General features: G+C 39.1%; 1 pseudogene; it reads right to left on the bottom strand.

The window, feature by feature from the left end:
• Nucleotides 1–369: 369 nt before the first annotated feature.
• LOC101431777 (protein FAM210B, mitochondrial pseudogene) lies at nt 370–4,394 on the bottom strand (annotated as a pseudogene).
• Between the last annotated feature and the right edge of the window lie 16,415 nt (nt 4,395–20,809).

Here is a 20,809-nt window from a genome sequence, read left to right as displayed (position 1 = left end):
GATTAACCCCTGGAGCTTCTGCAGACAGATGTCGCCAGTAGCCTTCCAGAAGGAACACTTTGTAGGCTAAGCGTTTTGTTGGAGATGAAAACTCATTTCTGATGCTTTGCCGACATTTTTAGACTTAGGTGTACATGCCCTATAATGAATAGCCTTAATAAAATAGATGAAACAAAAAAAATTTACAATTGTTCAAAAACCCGAATCTTGCTGGCAAACCTGAAACATCCATGAGAAAAATAGAATAATCAGCCTCCTGCCCCCCCCAACCTACATTCCTAAAACCAAATCAAAATGTGTAATTTAAAAGAAAACAGATTGTTCGTGCCCATGATTGAGGAGCTTCATCAAGGCTTTGCACCTGGAATTTTAAAAAAATCCCACTTTCTGAAAATATCTGACAATCAGGGCCATGGAGACTAAGGTGATGCTGATCTGCACTGGTGCAAACAGCTTGTGGATGGCATAGGCCACCACAAAGATTCTTGCGCCCGCTGCCATTTTCGACTGCACCAGCGACTCTCTAAAGTAGGAGTGCTGACGTGTCCATGCCACTTGAAGCAATCATGTAGAGTATGCCTAAGGAGATGAGGGAGATGCCGATGTGCAATGACACACCAACGACTCTGTATTCTGTAAAGATCTTTCTCAGCTGCTACACCTTGTTTGGCTTCTGCTCCTCCGCGCTGCTGGGGTCCTGGCCCATGGTCTCAGTGACTCTGCTGGGGTTCTGGCGGTGGCAGCAGGTCCCGTGGTCCATGTGCAGCTGCCGGCGTTGGCCCCCCACTACAGCAGGGCCAGGGCAAGGGGCGACGGGGTGTAGGGGACAGTGGTGCCAGGAGTCAGGCGACGTGAGGCCGGAGCCGGGCATCTACCCTGCCTGCTGGGCCCACTAGTGCCAGCAGCCCTGCCACAGCGTGTACCCCACCATGTCTTATTTATTTATATTTATATTTATTTATTTACCCTCCCCCCCAGTTGTCTGCTCTCTGTGTGTTCTTCTGTGACCGCTTCTATCCTTATCAGCAGCACGGGAATCTGTGTTTCTTTTTGTTGTGTCATCTTGTTGTGTCAGTTCTCCGTGTGTGCCATGCCATTCTTGTGCAGGCTGCACTTCTTTCACGCTGGACGGCGCACTCCTTGTGCATGGTGCTCCCCTACGTGGGGGACACCCCTGCGTGGCACAGCACTGCGCATGGGCCAGCTCCACATGGGTCAAGGAGGCTGGGGATTGAACTGTGGACCTCCCATGTGGTAGGCAGATGCCCTATCCATTGGGCCAAGTCTGCTTCCACTGCTGTGTCTTTTAGATGCCCTAATCTCTTTAGCCATCTCATTGAATTTATTAAGGAGATTTGTTTAAACATCTATGGTTAGTTGTCTCAACTCCTTTATGTCATCTGGAGGCTTAGTTTGTTCCTTTGACTGGGGAATAACTTCCTGTTTCTTGGTATGGATTGTAACTTTTTGTTAGTGTCTTGGTATCTGGTTTACTAGATTTATTTCTTCTGGGTGCAGTTTCTCTCATTAGTCTAGGGCTTTCTATTTGATTGGCGTTGGCTACAGCCCCTCTTTGATACTTGGTTCAACTTAATTCGGAATTGTATATTGGCTTGTGTTTAGCCAATCTGACATTTTTAAACTCTTTTTCATCTGTTTCTTGTCCTTTCTCCCTTGCTGGATGCAGAGTAGGAGCCAAGGATGTGGTTGGTACTGTAAGTTGTAGAGGCTGAAGCTGGCTGCATTGCCCCAGGAACCAGTGAAGTTTTTCCCAACTTTCTCCCCAGTCAGGGGTATGGATGGAGCCACAGCCTTGTGTAGTAATCTATACTGGGTAGGCCAAGACTATCTGTAGTTGCCCAGAAAGACTGATGAAATACCATGCCCCTGCCTTCCCTGCCTGGAGTGGGGATGGAGCTGCAGGTGTGGGCAGCAAACTAAACCATGCCCAGCAACTGGCCACAGTTCACATCACAGGTAAACTGATGAAGTACTGGCCTCCCTTCTCCCCTGCCAGGGGCAGGAATGGAGCCTCTGGTGTGCCAGAAATCTAGTCCATGCAGGCCAAAAGCAACTACAGTTGCCCAGAGGCTGAGGAGCACTATCCCTTCTACCCTGTTAGGAGCAGGGATGGAAACACATACGTGCCCAATTCTTTAGTCCTTGTGGGCCAAAAATGCCTGAAGTTGGCAGACAGGCTGGGGAAATCCTGCCCATTCCTGTTCTATCAGGGGCAGGGATGCAGTCAGAGCTGTGTCCAATAATATAGTTTGTGTGGGCTGAAAGTGGCTGCAGTTGCCCATAGAGGTGGCTATAGGTCCCCCTAGCTTCCTCTCTGACAGAAATGGGGCTGCATCCTAGGTTAGGGCTGCAGTCGACCTGGGTGGAAAAAAGCCAGTTCATACTTCCACTGTGATTTTCAGTCAGCGCCACTTCCTCTCATGCTGGAGGTGGAGTAAAAATGGAGGCTTAAAAAATATATAAATTAATATATAGTGTTGTTCTGTATTAATTGCCAAATCTCATGGACAGGGAAACAGGGTTGTCCATGGCCAGTTATACTCAGATAACCATTTTGTTCTGGTCTAGTTCAATTGTTTCTTGTTCTGGCTCTGCATTATTTATGATCCATTATCTGGATCCCATCTATATGGGAAGAGTTGTTACTTGTGTCAGAGATTTTAATGGTTCTCTTTTTAATACTTCTCTTTCTCCATGTGAAATTGACCAAAGTTCAGAATTTAAGCCTGGTGCCTATGGCTTTAGTTTGCTGTGGCAGTTTGATATTATTTATGAATTTCAAAAAGATATATTGATTATGTTTGTAAACTGGTCTGTTCCTCTGGATGTGATACCCTTTGATTATATTCGATTCAGCTGAGATACTTTGATTAAATTATGTTAAGAGTAGGGTTTTGATTTGACCACATCAATAGGGTGACTCAGTTTGAGTTCCTACCCCCTTTGTGGGCTATGTAAATTGACACTCAATCAAGGAGGCATACAGAGTAGATACACAGAAGGAGATACACAGAGAGGATACACAGAGAAAGAGAGACAGCTCCATAGACATAGCAAAGGTATGGGAAGAAAAATGAGCCGTTTACCTGATAGTTTATAGCTGACCTTGTGAAAAGAATAGAGCAGCTGAGCTCAGAAAGAAATGAGCCCTGGGAAGAGAGATGAGCCCTATGCCAGCCTACAGCTGAGAATGGAAGAAGCTGGACCCACTGAGCCTTAAGAGGGAAGAGGAAGGATGAACCCTGGCAGATTATTTCCAGTCGTCTTGCTTTAACACGTGGCAACAGAGTTTGATAAGGAAGTAACCTTGAATTGGATTCTTCAGGGCCTCGTAACTGTAAGCTTTTACCCCAAATAAATACCCTTATAGAAACAAACAGATCTCTCATACTTTGCATCAGCACCTCTTTGGCTGACAAATACATGTGCCTTGTGCCTTTTGAACAACCAAAACATGTATCAAGCTAATCTAGAGCTACAAATCCCCTGTGACCTGCCTAGTGATTATGGCCGTGATTGGTAACCTTCCAGATGATCAGATCTTCAATTATTAACTCTAACTGAGGGTGTCATTGATGGGAGTCCTATGAATACTTAGGAGATTTTTTCTCTAGATAGATTTAAACATTTTATGCATGAACAAGAACATTATAAAATATTTAATAAGCTTCTTTAAAGTTAAATTTAAAAGTCAACCTCATAAACAGACTGGCTCTTACTTTTGCCTTTCTTCATCCAGATGGGTGAGGAGAATTATATTATTAATCCTTCCTTCCTTATCTTGGACTAAAGAACCATGAGATCATCTGAGGAGCTATGTCCTTCCATAATGATCCATGGCCCCATGCTTCTCTACCTCATTTTTATTTTACTAGTCTTAGTCATTGTCTTCTGCTTTCACTAACTAGGAAATGGGAAATTATTTCTTTTGTGAACTCTGAAATACAAAAACTTTTTTCCTTTAACTATATCAATGATACTATTTACTACTGTTATCCATGAGATAACAATATTCCTCTTTTTCCTCTGTCATTGTGAACATTTATAAGGACCTTTTCACATACAGGTTGGAAAAGAACAACTTTTCAGTTCCTTCCTTATGAAACATTTCTGTCTCTTAAAACATATTGCTAAATTATTTCCAAAAGTGCTGCTCTAATTTATGCTGCCAGCTATGTTTGATCACTACAGTGTTGCAAGTATTGGCTATTTTTAATTTTTAAGAGCATAAAAGGTTAAAAGAAATCTGTATGTAGTGGTCTGAAGCTGTATGTACTCCAGAAAGACATGTTCTTTAATTCCTGTGGGTATAGACCCGTTATAAGTAGACCCTTTTGATGAGTCTACTTCAGCTAAGGTGTGACCTACCTCATTCAGAATGGATCTTAATCCTCTTACTGGAGTTCTTTATAAATGGAATTAAACAGTGAGAGTGAGAGAGAAAGTCACAGAATCACGAAGCTGAAAGCAAGCATGGAAGAGAAGGGAGAGACCAGCAGACACCACCCACCATTTGCTTCCCATTTGGCAGAAGAGCCAAGCATCATTGACAGCTGGTCTTTGGGAAGAAAGCATTGCTTTGATGATGCCTTGACTTGGTCATTTTCTCAGCCTTAATACTGTAAGCTAATAAATTCCCACTGTTCAAGATGAACCATTTCATGGTATCTGCTTAAGCAGTCTAGAAAACCAAAGCACCATAGTTCTTATTTATGTTTATGTTATAAATACAAAGAAAGTTTTCATTACAGTAGCTGAATGAATGTGTGTGAATGTTACTAATTAAGCACATAGAACTTCTATCTCTTTAAGTATTCTTGTTGCCTCTAACTGTGAGCAGTAGTTTTAATTGGTTTACTGTATCTGGTAACACTGACAACTTATATGTACTGAGGAAAAATTATAAACATGATAGATAGTTCATAACCTGAGGTCACAATCCTGTGGGAGAGACACCAGTAAGCAGGCAAATAGAATACTATATGATAAATGCTAAGATAGGTGGTCAGGATTCAGTGGCTACACCTGGGAGAGACACTTCACCCAAACCAGTGTGCTCAGGAAAGGCTGCCTGGAGGGGGGGATACATAGGTAAAATCTGAGCAATTAGTTATTTAATTGCTCAAGGCTGCCAGGGAATAGAGAAGAAATATACATCTGCAAAGACCCAGAAGTCTTTAGTAAGAGAGAACATGGCTTGGTCAAGGTACTATTAAGAAGTCCAGTATGGTTTTATCAGAGAGTGTAAAAGAGATGGGGCAAGAATTAATACCAGGTTTTTAGAAGAGGAGAGATGCAGCAGGACCTCATAGGCCATATTAAGAACTATGGACTTTATACTGATGATACTAGGGGGTGGGGATGGAGTTGGAATTTATTTATATGATCAGCCTTGTGTTATAGGAAGACCACTTTGACTCTAGAGGGAAAATGGCAGGTATATGAGTATGGAGGCAACAAGGCTAGTTAAGAATAATCCAAATGAGACTAGATGATGGCCTGGGTGGGATTTCTGGGATGGCAGCATGAGTTGCTCCATAGAAGCACTCCCCAGTGAAACAAGCATAGCTGATGAAAACGGTAAAAATAAAGCAACAACCATTTATAGTTTCTGGAAATTGTCCTAAGGTTATATAGCAAATGAAGAAACATTTATTCAAGAACATTTAAAACCTGGTAAGAACCGTGCAAGTCTGTTGCATTTAAGCCCCAATGCACCAATTCCCTTCCCTTCCCCCAGGCCAGCATCTGGTAGAGCTCTACTCTAGGTGGGTGTGGCCAAGATTAGACTCTCCCCTCAGCACCCAATCAAGGCACACAGACTCTTGCCAGGAAGGTCAGACTACCAGCATTTCTCATGCCCTTGAACTCTAAACTGTAGAAGCTAAATTCCTGGTGAAACACCCAAAAGTTCAGGTGCTTCATTCTGCCATCCAGTATCCATAAGAAAGAGGCTGTACTCCAGATGTGGTAGGTTGAGAATACAATCACCCTTGTCCCAGCTCTCTTGTAGGGCAAAGGTGCCACTCCAGGAGAGACACTACCAAAAGACCAGTGGCAAGAGGCAACTGCCCCACCCATTACCCAGATTACTGGTACAGAAGTTTTTTCCCATGGGGGAGGTAGTCCATAAGAACAGAGCACTCTGAAGCTCTCTCCAAAGGAATATACTTTATTTGAAACAGGGTGGTAGGGAAGTTTAAGCCTAATAACTTCTGAAAAACCATAGCTGCTTCTAGTACAAAGCAAAAAGCTAAATGATATATAACTGCTCATTTCTAGCTAGCTCACGAGATATAACCAGATAACCAGAAAAAAAAAAAAAAAGAGACAGCTAAGAGAGCCTTCCTGGGGACAGAACAAACATCAAAGCTTGGGCTTAAAAACTACCCCTGCCTGAATTTAATTGTATCAGTGTAAAGAGCAACTTATGTACCAGGGCATTCACAAAAACAAAAAAGCAATCGGGCAGTAATTAACGGTGCCTAATAGGTGGGCAAAATACCAAATGACTCCGTTTAACAGAGAGATCAGGGAAAAGAGGTAGTCAAAGAAAAGCCTGCTAAAACCACTGTCATCCTGGAGTGACTGTATGCATGCTCATGGTTGTGCCCTGTGAAGGGTGATACCAAAGGCTTCATGTCATATGGGAAGTAGATTTCACTGAACTGGCCTACTCAATTCATTAAACAAACAAACAAGCAAACAACAACAAAAAAGCGCTGGAGAGATGAGGGCAATCATAATCCAGAGTTGCTCAATATATTACCTAAAATTGAAGAGGAGCTGGGGTGGTCCTTGGCTGGGTTCATTTGCTCAGCATGGCAGAGTAGACAGATACACCAAATGAGGCTGGAAGGAAAAGAGGGCTTATTCACTGGCTGGAGACTAGAGATGTACAATCTCAAATCACCTTCTCCCATCTGCAGAAATTCTAATATTTTATGCCATCAGCGTGCTAATGAATAATTGGAGCAGAACTGGACATAGGTTCCATCACTAATAAACATGAAGGGGTTAAACACGATGGGGTAGGTGCCAAACCAGGGTGAGTTACAAAGTTACAATTATCAGAGATCCAGGTTCTGGGATATGAAAGTATATAGAGTAGAGGTCAGTCACAAGGTTTTCCATATGGATATTAAACTGGAGGGTAGTGTGGTTACCATCACAAGGCAAGTATACCCAGGGGTGAGCCTAGTTCTGAAATAACCATAAACAGAGGTAAATTCAGTCTAGAATTACCATCACAATAGTAAGTATACACAAGGGAGAGGCTAAGTCTAGAGTAACCATAAACAGGGGTGAGGTCTAGGCTAAATCCAGTCAGTTTCAGTAATTTCAGATATTAACCTTTTGCTGTTGTTTTTTTTAATAATATAAAGGCATCTAATGATTTTGTAATCATACTTATTTGTTAATTCTTAATTCTCAGCTATAGTTGCAAGCTTCATATTCACTTCAAAACAAACTGTGCACTTTTGTTCATCAACTAAGCAACTAAAACTATTTTATATATTAGGTTAAGGAGGACAGGAGTACCTCAGTCAAGACCCTGGTGTCTGCAGAAACCAAAGTGGTGCTGGATTTAAATTACCATCATACAAAATGCCCAGTTTTCAACAACAAAAAATTATGACATGTAAAGCAGGAAATTGTGACCCATATGTGGGGGAGGGGGGGAGTGGGGAAAGCAGGCAACAGAAACTGTCTGTGAGAGAGCCAAGATGTTGTATTTAATCACCATTATAAAATGTTCAACATGGGGTGCAGCGATGCCCGGAGATGTACTCACCAGACGCAATGGATGTGACATGATGATGGGGGAGAGTGTTACTGTGGGGGGAGTGGTGGGGTGGGGGTGGTGGGGGCGAATGGGGACATCATTTATTTTTTTAATGTAATATCTTTTAAAAAAATGAATAAATTGAGCAGAATTTGGGAAAAAAAATGTTCAAAGGACTTAAGGAAACCACAGTTAAAAAGATAAAGGAGTGGGAAAGTGAATGTGGCTCAAGTGATAGGGCCTCTGCCTACCATATGCGAGGACCCGGGTTTGATCCCTGGGGCCTTGTGGTGAAAAAGAAGAAGATAAAGTGTGCCTGTGTGGCACACCACTGCCTGCATGGTGAGCCAAGTGCTCTCATGGTGAACTGAGTGCCCAAGCAAGTGCCCACATGGTGAGCCAAGTACCTGCGTGGTAAGCTGAGTGCGTTTGCAGAGAGCCAGTGCCTGCATAAGATGATGACACAACAAAAGAAGGATGAAGAGGAGAGTCAAAGTGAAGCATAGCAGAAACCAGGAACTGAGGCAGCATAATTGACAGGGAACTTCTCTCCATATCAGAGTCCCCCAGGATCAAATCCTGGCAAACCCTAGAGGAGAAAATTGAGAAGACAAAAAGAGATATAGATATAGAAGATCACAGTGAATGGACACAGACAGCAAAAATAGCAGGATGGGAAAGGGGAGGGGGAGGGGAAGGAAAAAAATGTATGACAATGTTTTATGAAATATCAATCAAGAGAAAATTTTATATGTATATATAAAAAAAACAAATGGAAAGTCTGGAGCTTAATAGTGAGGCAGGCTAGATTAGGGAATAAAGAGACAAATCTGGGACCTGGCAGAAATACATATGGCCATGGAGACCCCATGAGATGGCTGTTTGAAGAACCCCATGAAAACCCCCATTCAGAATGGGATTTCATCATTCATCAAGGATCAAGGAAAAGCCCAGGATATTCTCAAGGGCCCTTGCCATTGGGGCCCCCTGGGGAATTGATGGGTGGGATAACCAATCAAAACACAAACAGCTGGGACTCCTCCCCTGAACATTAACAAGGGGTGGGATAATTAATGGTTTAAAAAGCAAGTGCAGAAGTTAAGTTAAATCAATCTTTTTTTAACCTTTTCTTTTTATGCTCTTTCTCTCCCTACCTGGACCAACACGCAAGTAGACCTGGGGACTTGTAATCTGTAATGGGGACTTGTAGTCTGTAAATTAGCCCTTTTTCCTCTCTTGGCTTGAACCAGCCCACAAGTATACCTGGGACCCCTAATCTGTTATTCTCTTCCATTTCTCTTCTCTCTTTTTCTTAATAAAATACTGGCCTACCTGAAGTGGTGTGTATTTAAAATTCTTTTTTTTTAATCTAGAGAAAATCCGGCAATAGTAGTACAATAACTGAAATGAAAAATTCACTAGAGGGGCTCAACAGTAGATTTGTACCAGCAGAAGAAATAATCAATAAACTTGTAATAGATCAATAGAAATAATGCAATCCTAGGAACAGAGAGAAGAAAGAATGAAGAAAAATATACAAAGCCTCAGAGAAATGTGGGACATTATCAAGAGCACCAACATATAAGGAATGGAGAAACCAGAAGGAAAGAAGAGAAAGAAAGGAGCAAAAAATGTATATTTGAAAAATAATGACTGAACTCTTCCCGAATTTGCTGGAAAATATTAATCTAAGAAGTTCAACAAACTGCAAGAAGATAAACACACATAGATAAACACCTGGACACATCATAATAAAAATGCTGAAAGACAAACACAAAGAGAAAATCTTGAAAACAGTAAGAGAAAAACAACTCATCACATTTAAAGGAACACAAATAAAACTAATAGATGACTTCTTATCAGAAAATACTAAGGACAGACATCAGAGGGCTGCAGTATTCAAAGTGCTGAAGGAAAATAAAAACTGTCAATCAATAATCTTACATACAGCAAAACTAACCTTCAAAAATGAAAGAAAATAAAAACTTTTCCAGATTAGGGAAAAAAAACGAGAAAACTTGTTGCCCTCCTTATAAGAAATACTAAAAGATTGGGAAGCGGACTTGGCCCAATGGTTAGAGCGTCCATCTACCACATGGGAGGTCAGCGGTTCAAACTCAGGACCTCCTGACCCATGTGGAGCTGGTCCACATGAGTGCTGATGCGCACGAGTGCTGTGCCACGCAGGGGTGTCCCCGCGTAGGGTAGCCCCATGTACAAGGAGTGCACCCTGTAAGGAGAGCCGCCCAGCGCCAAAGAAAGTGCAGCCTGCCCAAGAATGGTGCTGCACACACAGAGAGCTGACACAACAAGATGACGCAACAAAAAGAAATGCAGATTCCCATGCCACTGACAACAAGAGAAGTGGACAAAAAAGAACATGCAGCAAATAGACACAGAGAACAGACAACTGGTGGGGGAAGAGGAAGGGGAGAGAAATAAATAAAAATAAATCTTAAAAAATAAATAAATAAAAAATGTTCCTCAAGCTGAAAGCAAATGACCCCCAAAATTAACTTGAATCCACACAAAGAAACAAAGAGTCCTAGTAAAAATAATAATGCTATTATAAAAAGATAGTTTAAGTGCATCTTTCTTCTCTTAACTGATTTAAAATGCAACTTTATAAATCAATATGTCTATAATTGTAATTTGGGGCCTGAAAAAAATAGAAATATAATATAATTGACAATAGCAGCACAAAGGAGGGTAATGAAGCCAAAGTTGTATTGGAGAAGGAAATGACAACCAGATGGTAACTCAAATCCATAAGAATGAAAGAAGAAAACTAGAAACAGTAATAAGAAGATTAATTTTAAAAACCCTATAAATACATACTTGCTGTCCTTTCTTGTTTCAGCTTCTTTATTAGATGTAAAATTATATAAAGTAATAATTATAACAATGATAACAATATATCGTTGGGTTTATAACATATGCAGATGTAGTATATGTAACAATAGCACAGAAGGGGGGAAGAGGGAATAGAATTATATGGGAGTAATGTTTCTATACCTCACCAGAATTAAGTTAGTATAAATCCAAAGTAGAGTCTGATAAGTTAAGATGTATATGGTAAGCTATAGAGCAACTACTAATAAAATAACCAAAAAAATCATTATAAGAGTTACAACGGTAAACTAGAAAATATTCACTTAATGCAAAAGATAGCAGAGGGAGGAACAGAGGAACAAAATAGTCATAAGACATAGAGAAAACAAAAAGTAAGATAGCAGATGTAAATCCAACCATATTAGTAATAACAGTAAATGTGAATGGATTAAACAACCCAATAAAAAGGCAGGTATTGTCAAACTGGATAAAAAAACACATATAGATCCTTCTAAATGCTGTCTACGTGAAATACCCTTCAGATCCAAAGATACATAAGGTTTGAACATAAAAGAATGAGAAAAGATTTATCATGAAAACAGCAACCATTAGCAATCTAGAGTAGCTATACTAATATCAGACAATACAGACTTTTAAACAAAAAATGTTACTAGAGATAAAGGACATTTTATAATGATAAAAGAGTCGATCTAACAGAAAGATAAAACAATTATGAAAACACGTTCACCTAACAGCAGAACTCCACAATATATTAAGCATAAACTGTCAGAATTGAAGGAAGAAATAGACAATTCAACAGTAATAGATGGAGACTTCGATATTCCACTTTAAATAATGGGTTGAACAACTAGGCAGAAGATCAAAAAGTGTGGGCGTGCCCCTGGGGCCGTTAGCTATACAGCTGGCCGGGCTGTTAGCTAGACAGCTTTCGCCTCGGTGAGGCAAACTTCTCCAACGGGTTGTGAGTGACGACAGGGCCCCAGTATCACACAGCCAGGTTAAACACACAGTAACCACCCCGGAGACGCAGGCTCGTGGCGCAGGTCTGGTTTATTGGGGAAGTGGTACAGCTTATATAGGCAGGGGTGGGGGCTTGAGGTGATGTGTCAATTATAGATGGGCTAAGGGGATTGGGATAATATGAAGCAGCTACTTGATGGGATGAGGTAGTTTTGAAGTTGGCGCGCGTGCGGGCTTCTCTGGCGGGAAGCTGGCTAGGAAGAAGGGAGGTGCCTTTTGTGATAGCCATTGTATATGCTTAGCAGCCATTCTGGCTACATGTTGTTTGCCAGCAAGCTCACCAACAAAAAAGGAAATAGATAACCTGAACAGCATTATACACAACTATCCCTAACAAACATCTATAGAACATTCTACCACCAACAGCAGAATGCCTTTTCCAGGGTAGGCCATACCCTAGGCAATAAAACAATCCTTAATAAATTAAAAATGATTGAAATCATGCAAAGTATGTTCTCCAATCACAATGGGTGAAATAAAAAATAATGGAAAAAAATTGGAAAATTAATAACCATGTGGAAATAACAGCATACTCCTGAATAACCAATGGACAAAGAGAAATTAAGAAATAGTTTGAGAAAAATGAAATAACAACATATTTTACCATCATTTTTGTGATGCAGTTAAAGCAGTGCTTAGAGGGAAATTTGTGCTGCAAATGCCTACATTAAAAAAAATAAGGGAAGTAGATGTGGCTCAAGTGATAGAGCTTCTGCCTACCATGTGGGAGGACCTGGGTTTGATCCTGGGGCCTCCTGGTGAAAAAGAGAAAGTGAACCCACACAGGAAGCCAGTGCCTGCGTGAGTACCCATATGGTGAGTCAATGCTGGCATGAGTGCCTGCATAGTGAGCCAGTGCCCCATGCAAGTGAGTCACGCAGCAAGATGATGATGCATCAAAAGAGAGACAAGGGGAGAGTCAAGGTGAAGTGCAGCAGACACCAGAAACTGAGGTGTTGCAATTGACAGGGAACCTCTTTCCCATTAGAGGTCTCCAGGATTGAATTCTGGTGACTCCTAGAGGAGAGAAAATGAGAAGAAAAGACAACACAGACAGCAAAAACAGCAGGGTGGGAGGAGGGGAAGGGGGGGAAATAAATAAACTAAATTAATCTTAAAAAAAAAAAAACACCTCAAATAAATTACCTAAGCTTCTACCTTAAAACACCCAGGGGAAGAAGGGAAAGCTAAACCCAAAACAAGCATAAGGGAGGAAATAATAAGAATTGGGGTGTGTTGGAAACTGAGGCACAGTGGCCTCTCAGGGAGACATGCTGTCTCCATGGCTATGCTTGCAATCTAAGGAATGTGGTAATTAAGAGTTCCTGGCAAACAGGATGAAACTGTGAAAGGCTGAAAGAAAAGATGGGCAGATAACATTTGTGTAGTAAATAGAACACTTAAACCTTGAGATAAGATTTTCTTAATCCCTTAAACTATGAGTAATGTTGATGGTTTTACCCATGTGGACTGGGGTATATATAGAGCCCCTTGTGAACAATAAAGTTGTCTGAAGAGTCTCTACTTGCAGACCCCCTGATCCCAGCTCTCTCATTCTTTTTCTCTCATTCTTTTTCTCTTGCTCGTTCTTTCTCTTTGTTTCCTTCTTCCTTTTTCTCTTTCTTTCATTCCCAATACCCTTCGGGTCCAAATCTCCAAAATCTGGTGCCCAACGTGGGGCCCAAAGAAGTTAGTGAGTCTTCCAAATCAGTATCGGGAACTGCGGAAAAGACCTTGTCGAGGGTCGTGTGATGTCCAAAGCAAAGTGACTCGAGTCTTCTTTTAAGTAACATTTTCCGTGAAGTCATCAGGGTAATGGGTAATCAAATGGGATGTGTGGAAGCACATTCATTTGCGTTAGGGAAAGTTAATGGGGTGCCTGTAAAAAGCTATAAATTACTAGAATTGTTAGCTTTAATACAAAATTATTGTTGCTGGCTTCAGCCTCAGGGATGTAATGTTTTAAATTTGAAACAGTGGAGATGTGTAATGAAAGCTTAGGAAGAGCATATCAAAAAAAAAAAAAAAAAAAGGAATTCATTCCATTATCAGTATGGGCCTTATGCCACCAGATAGCAGCAGCTTTAGCCCATAAGTAAATATGAAATGAAAAAAAAAAGTAAATTGGAACAAGAACAGGAGCTTGAGGTGCTCAGTATAGTCTTACAGAGTAGTAATCCAAAAATGTGTGTTAACAGTCTGTCTAAACTGCTAAATAAGAGCTTAACTACATTTATGCTGCTCAAGCTATCTTAACTGATTGCTGATAACTAACAAAAATGTTTCCAAGCACAAGCTTGCATGTTACAGGCAACATGGATTCCAGAAGAAATTTTAAAAAGTACAATCTAAGATGTGATATAACGGAGAACTTAAAAGCAGCTATACCAACAAAGTAAGAATTATGAGTCAATTGTAAACTGTATATTTCTATTACATGTGTTGTAATTGTTTTGTATTTGTCTGTCTGTTCAATGACAGTGTATATTTTGATACCTCTGGATGGTAATATAAATTAAATTAATAAGTAAAAAATTTTTAAAAGAGCTCTATTCAAATGGCCAAAAATTAAATAAGTGCTTATATTAATACATAAGTTTAAATGTTAGTAAGATCTCTACAATGATAAAAATTGTAAGTCTTGATGAACAAAATTACTATAAGTCTTTTCATAAAAAGTTGTTCTTGCCTAGATTGAAATGAATAGTTGATTTTTCTTCACAGGATAAAATGAAGGATGTAAAACAAATGAATATTAAAAAAGGTTAAAAGTTTGTGGGAATGCTGGCAGAAATTTAATAAGTTTTTTCTAAAAGGTATGTTTTTGTCCTAAAATAGAATGGCTAATTTTCATAAACTCTTGGAACTTAAATGCTTGTGGCAAATTATAGAAGGTATTGTGGTAACTTTAAGTAAGGAAATGTGTTCTGTGAAAGTAAAATTTGTCTTAAAATAATATAATTATAGTCCATATGGTTATAATAAATAATTATAAGAAGTTTAATGAAGTATTGTTTAAATTAAGATATTTAAGTGGCTAATTCCAAAAAGTCATTATTAAATAAAACCTGAATTGATAATAATAAATAATAAAAGGTAATTTCATAACAGGAAAACTTGTTGGCGACCAGCCTCCCCTGCCAATTTGCTTCTAGGGAACTGTTTCTAGTGTTACATGCTACTAAGTATTTAAAGTGAAGAAAAGTTAATTATTTTAACAAGCTCATTTAGTGTTGATGGCAATTATAGGTTGTAAGAAGTTTGCCTGGTAACTTAGTATGTGGAATATATAGAATGTGTTTTTATTATTAAAAATAATAGTAATAATTTTGTCCTAAGATAAAATGATTGATTATTGGGAAAGAGTAAAATGTGGGACAAAACCTGAATGAATACTGAAAGTGTAGAAGGTTCGTGGAAAAGAAATTTTTATGATTAAAGGTAAATAAAATTTGATGGATCTGTCTATAAAGTTTTAAAAGGTTTAATATCAAGTAGTATACTAATGCAAAGATAAAAACTTTGTCCTTTTTCAAAGTCTCTCAAATCATTAGTTTGTTTTGGTAAAAGTTTATGAAAAGTTTCTATCCTCATAATCAGTATTCAAAGAAAGTCCGTTTTATCAAAATAGTTTTTTGTGCTTTAACCTCATCATTTCCTCAGTGTTTAAGGAAGAAAAAGTCTTATCTCTTTTAAAGGAAAATAATGTTCAAATCTGCTTTCTTTTTATTCCAAACTAATTATAAGAGATTTGTTCTTTTACCTTGAAAGAAAAATTAAAGTAACAGTTAAGTTCATTTACTATGTTATAAGTTAAACAGAAGGTGTTTAAGTGTTATAAAATTAACAGGATTTTTTAACCCTCTTTTAATTAAAGTTGTATGAGTAAAAGGTTCAAATGAGTACTTAAGAGTGTATAAATTTACCAATATTTCAGCATAATATTAAGCAGAAGCATAATGTGGTTGATTATGGTTTTAATTACTATAAAAAGGTATGTGCCACAGAAACAACCTCTTATCATAAATTAAAGTAACAACATTGTAGTATGCAGCAGTCATAAATATTGCTAGTTTGTTGCAAAAAGTTATGTCAAGCTGTGTTGCTATCACTTTGTTTTAAAACAGCAGTAAGACTTTCTTTAGTATTTCTTTAGCAAGCCAAGCCAGCCTGCATTTTCCTACCTGTAGAAAAGTCAACAGTGGACTTTTGCAGGGCCTCCCCAAGGCTGTGTGCATAGCCCAACCATCTGTCCTGGCATGGTGATAATCTAACTGGGTAGAAAAAAACTGGTGACTGAAACTCTGCTGATGACATTATGTTAACCAGTAATCCTTTTTTCAGAATAAAAAGAAACATCAGAGACACTATCTTATCTTAAGAGCCTGAACTAAACAAACAGTTGGGACAGATTGCAAAGTCCCTGTTGCTCTATCAAATTCCCAAATGTGGTTTGGTTGGGTGGGATAAAACTACACCCTCTTGTTATAACTGATGGAATGCAATGTTTTCTCATGATAATAGAGTTTGTAATAATGTTGAAGTGCTAAAAATCTTCCATCCCTCATTTAGCTCAAATGTTAAAACCCACTGTAGGTATTAATTGGGAAAAGACCTTCATGGAAGTAGGAAAACCTCCAGCAACCTGTTTTAAATAATAATAAAAGGAAGGTAAATTGTGGACATTTAACTTAGCCTATGAATTGAATGTAGCAAGCACCCATATTGGCTTTGGGTGGAGTTTGTGGCAAAAGCAAAATTCTAAACAAGTAACCCTTGGGTTTCAATCACAATTCTGAAAAGAGGCCAAAAGCAAAACATAAAAAAGCAATTGTGTGCAGTATAAGAGGTCCTGCTAAAAGTGAAAGACTTAACCCAATAATGTTTGGTCATTCTAAAGACTGCCATCCCTATCCAGGGGTAGATTGCAAATATAAAAACAAGACAGAAACGATGGACTGTTGTAAATCACCCTCAGTTTATGAAAAAAACCTCGAGGTGACTGTCATGTCCCTGCCACTCCTCTAACATCTCTTTTAGAACTGTTAACACAAATGCCTTTACTGAAACCTGAGAAAAGGCAGCGTGGCTCTATCAGAAGGTGACCAAACCTTGTGGTGCCTAGCCCAGCAGTTCCAGCTGTCTGTTACTCATAGACATCCCCAGATGGAGAAACAATAGCAATGACCAGAAGAAGAAAATGCATCTGGATACCGGTGAGAATGACTCAGATTTGGCAGTCATCTTCTGAAAGTCAATTATTGCTACATAAAAATTCTTGAAACGGACTAAATGCTTTATTGGGCTGCTTATTATAAGTATTTTGGGACTAATTGGAATCATCACAGCTGCTGCTACTGCTATGATAGCTTTACCTGAAAGTACAGACTCAACAATAAGTGCATAATTGGCATAAAAATGCTAGTGATTTGTGGCATAGCCAAGAGCACATTGATGAACAGTTAAATAATCGGGTTAATGATTTAGGATCTGCTGTTTCGCATACTGGAGATCAATTGTATAATTTAAATTTGTTAAGGGGGTTGAAATGTGATTGGAATGAAAGCAACTTTTGTATTACTACCAGTTTATTGGTGGAAATCACAGCACTTCCTGTCAGCTTTAGGAATAGGGTTAATCATATTTGTTCTGTTGCTCATGATTCTTGCCTGTGCCGGACAGTGCTTTTGAAGAAAATTTCAAAGCGTAATAGCCATGGGACATGCGAATAATCTGATGCTAGCAAAAGCACTTCAATAATTTCCCCAAGTCGAAGAGCTTGGCCGGTAGTCAATGATGGGTAAAGCTCTCAGAGGAGGGCAACCTAAGACAGGCACAGTCACCTCGGCTAAAACAAAAAGGGAGAGATCTTGGAAATGGAGGCACAGTGGCCTCTCAGGGAGACATGCTGTCTCCATGGCTACACGTGCAATCTAAGGAACGTGGCAATTCCCAGCAAACAGGATGAAGCTGTGAAAGGCTGAAAGAAAAGATGAGCAGATAACATTTGTATAGTAAATAGAACACTTAAACCTTGAGATAAGATTTTCTTAATCCCTTAAACTATGAGTAATGTTGATGGTTTTACCCATGTGGACTGGGGTATATATAGAGCCCCTTGTGAACAATAAAGTTGTCTGAAGAGTCTCTACTCGCAGATCCCCCTGATCCCAGCTCTCTAGTTCTTTTTCTCTTGCTTGTTCTTTCTCTTTGTTTCCTTCTCCCTTTTTCTCTTTCACTCGTTCTTTCTCTTTGTTTCCTTCTCCCTTTTTCTCCTTCTTTCATTCCTGATACCCTTCAGGTCCAAATCACCAACAGGGGTGGAAATTAATGAAATAGAGACTAGAAAAATCATCAACACCAAAAAGCTGGTGCTTTAAAAATATCAACTTAATTGGCTTTAATGAGGAGAGCATATGCAAATTACTAGAATCAGAAATGAAAGAGGGGGAAGCAAATGTGGCTCAACTGATAGAGTATCCACCTACCATATGGAAGTTCCAGGGTTCGATACCCAGGGCCTCCTGACCCATGTGGTGAACTGTCCCACGCACAGTGCTGCTGTGCACAAGGAGTTCCGTGTTGTGCCAAACAGGGACCCCCTGCATAGGGGTGCCCCATGCGCAAGGAGCACACCCCACAAGGAGAACCACCCCACGTGAAAAAAGCACAGCCCACCCAGGAGTGACACAGCACACACAGAGCGCTAACTCAGCAAGATGACACAATAACAAAGAGATGCACTTTCCCAGTGCCACCTGACAATGCAAGTGGATGCAGAAGAACACACAGTGAATGTACACTAAAGAGCAGACAATGGAGGGGGGGGGGAGGAAGGGGAGAGAAAAAAATAAAGAAATAATCTTAAAAAAAAAAAAAAGAAATGAAAGAGGAAACATTGCTACTGGCCTTACAGAAATAAAAAAATCTTACAATCTTACAAAGATTACTATGAACAATTATATGTCAATGATAAGTATCATTTAAATGAAGTGGATAAATTCCCAGAAAGACACAACTATTAATACAGCCTATTAAAAAATAGACAATCTGAATAGAACTGTAACAAGTTAAGAGATTAACTCAGAGTTTAAAAAACTACTCACAAAGAAAGGCTGAAGCCCAGATAACTTTACTGATGAATTCTAACAAATAGTTAAAGAATTAATGCCAATTCTTCACATACTCTTCCAAAAAACAGAATAAAAATGAACACTTCCTAACTTATTCTATGGGTCCAGTATTACTCTGATACCAAAGCCAGACAATGACAGCACAAGGTAAGTAAACCACAGACCAATATCCCTTATTTGGAACGTGGATGCAAAAATCCTCAGCATAATACTGCTAAATCATATCCGACAATAAATAAAAAGAATTGTACACCATGACCAAGGAAGATTTTTACTGGGAATCCAAGGTTGGTTTAATATTGTCAAATCAATAAATATACAACACTATATCAATAGAATAAAGGGGGAAAAACACATAATCTTCTCAATAAATGTAGAAAAAATATGAGAAAATCCAATTACCCTTGATTATAAAAAAAACACTCAATACTTAGGAATAGAATGGACCTTCCTCAACCTTATAAACGACACCTTCAAAAAACCCACAGCTAACAAACTTAATGGTGAAAGAGAACACTTTCCCACTAAGATCATGAAAAAGATAAGGAAGTCTGCTTTTGCCACTTCTTAACATAACATTATACTGGAGTCTCTAGCTAGTGCAACTGGGTATGAAAGTGAAATAAAAGACATTTAGATAGAAAACGAAGACATGAAATTATATCTATATGCAGATAATAGATCTTGAAGATAGACAATCCTAAGAAATCCACAAGAAAATTATCAAATAAATGATGTGGTGGTTTGAAACTGTATGTAAGCCATAAAATCATATTTTTAAAGCTAATCCATCCCTTTAGGTGTGAACCTATTAAGTGGGACTTTTTGATTAGGTAACTTCAGTTAAAGGTATGGCCCAGGATGGGTCTTAATCCTCTTACTGGAGTCTTCTATAATGAAAGAGAAGGTAGAGATCTGCAGATAATGCTATATGTCTTGCCATGTGACAGAGGCCCAGGATTGCCAGGAGCTGGTCTTCAGGAAGAAAGTACCATCTTGATGAAGACTTAATTTGGACATCAAATACTTAGGAATAAATTTAACAAGAGAAATTAAAAATTTTGAAAACTCCAAAACATTGTGAAATAACTTAAAGGGAACCTATATAAATGGAAAGACATCCCATGTTCATGAATTGGTGAATTTAATATTGTTAAGAGGGTGTGGTGTCTTGGAGTTATGAATCCCAGAAAAATATTCTCTTAATCTTAATCCAATCCTGTGTGTGTGAACCCATTGTAAAAGGATCTTTTGATGAGGTTGCTTCAATTAAGGTTGGGCTCAACTGAATTGGGATGGGTCTTAATCATATTATAAGAGGCTTTATAGAGAAGGCCACAGAGAGAAACCATGGGAAGCTGGAATACAATGGAATCTAAAGTGAAAGGAGAAGATGCTGACACTTGAACTGCCATGTGATGGAAAATCAAGGAACTCCAAAGATTGCCTAGAAGCCAGAAGATACTAACCCTGGCAAGAAACAAGTCTCCTAACCTCAAAACCATAAGCCAATAAATTCCCATTGTTAAGCCAACCCACTGAATGTTATTTGTTTTAGAACCAAGGAAACTAAAACAAAGGACAATCTTCCCCAAATTGATCTACAGATTCAATGTAGTGTCTTTCAAAATCCCATTGGGATATTTTTTTCCAGACGTTTACAAGGTGATCTTAAAATTTATATGGAACTTCAAAGGTCCCAGAATATCCAACACAATCTTGAAAAAAACAGTCAGAGGTCTTGCGCGTCCAAGTTAAGGGTGTGGCCCAATGAAATGAAGGTGGGCCTTAATCCATATTATTGGGGTCCTTTGTAAGCAGAAGAAATATGTACATAGCCAGAGAGAGCCATGGAGACTGCCTGAAAGATGGAAGTCAATGGATCTTGGAAGGGAAAAAAAGACATTGCTATAGGGATATAATTCAAGGAGCCCCAAGGATTACTGGCAGTCAGCACTAGAATATTACAGAGTTTGGGAAGAAATCATTGCAGGCT

This window comes from Dasypus novemcinctus, chromosome 3 (genome assembly GCF_030445035.2).
Source record: "Dasypus novemcinctus isolate mDasNov1 chromosome 3, mDasNov1.1.hap2, whole genome shotgun sequence".
Lineage (NCBI taxonomy): Eukaryota > Metazoa > Chordata > Mammalia > Cingulata > Dasypodidae > Dasypus > Dasypus novemcinctus.
This window is presented reverse-complemented; position numbering and strand designations above follow the sequence as displayed.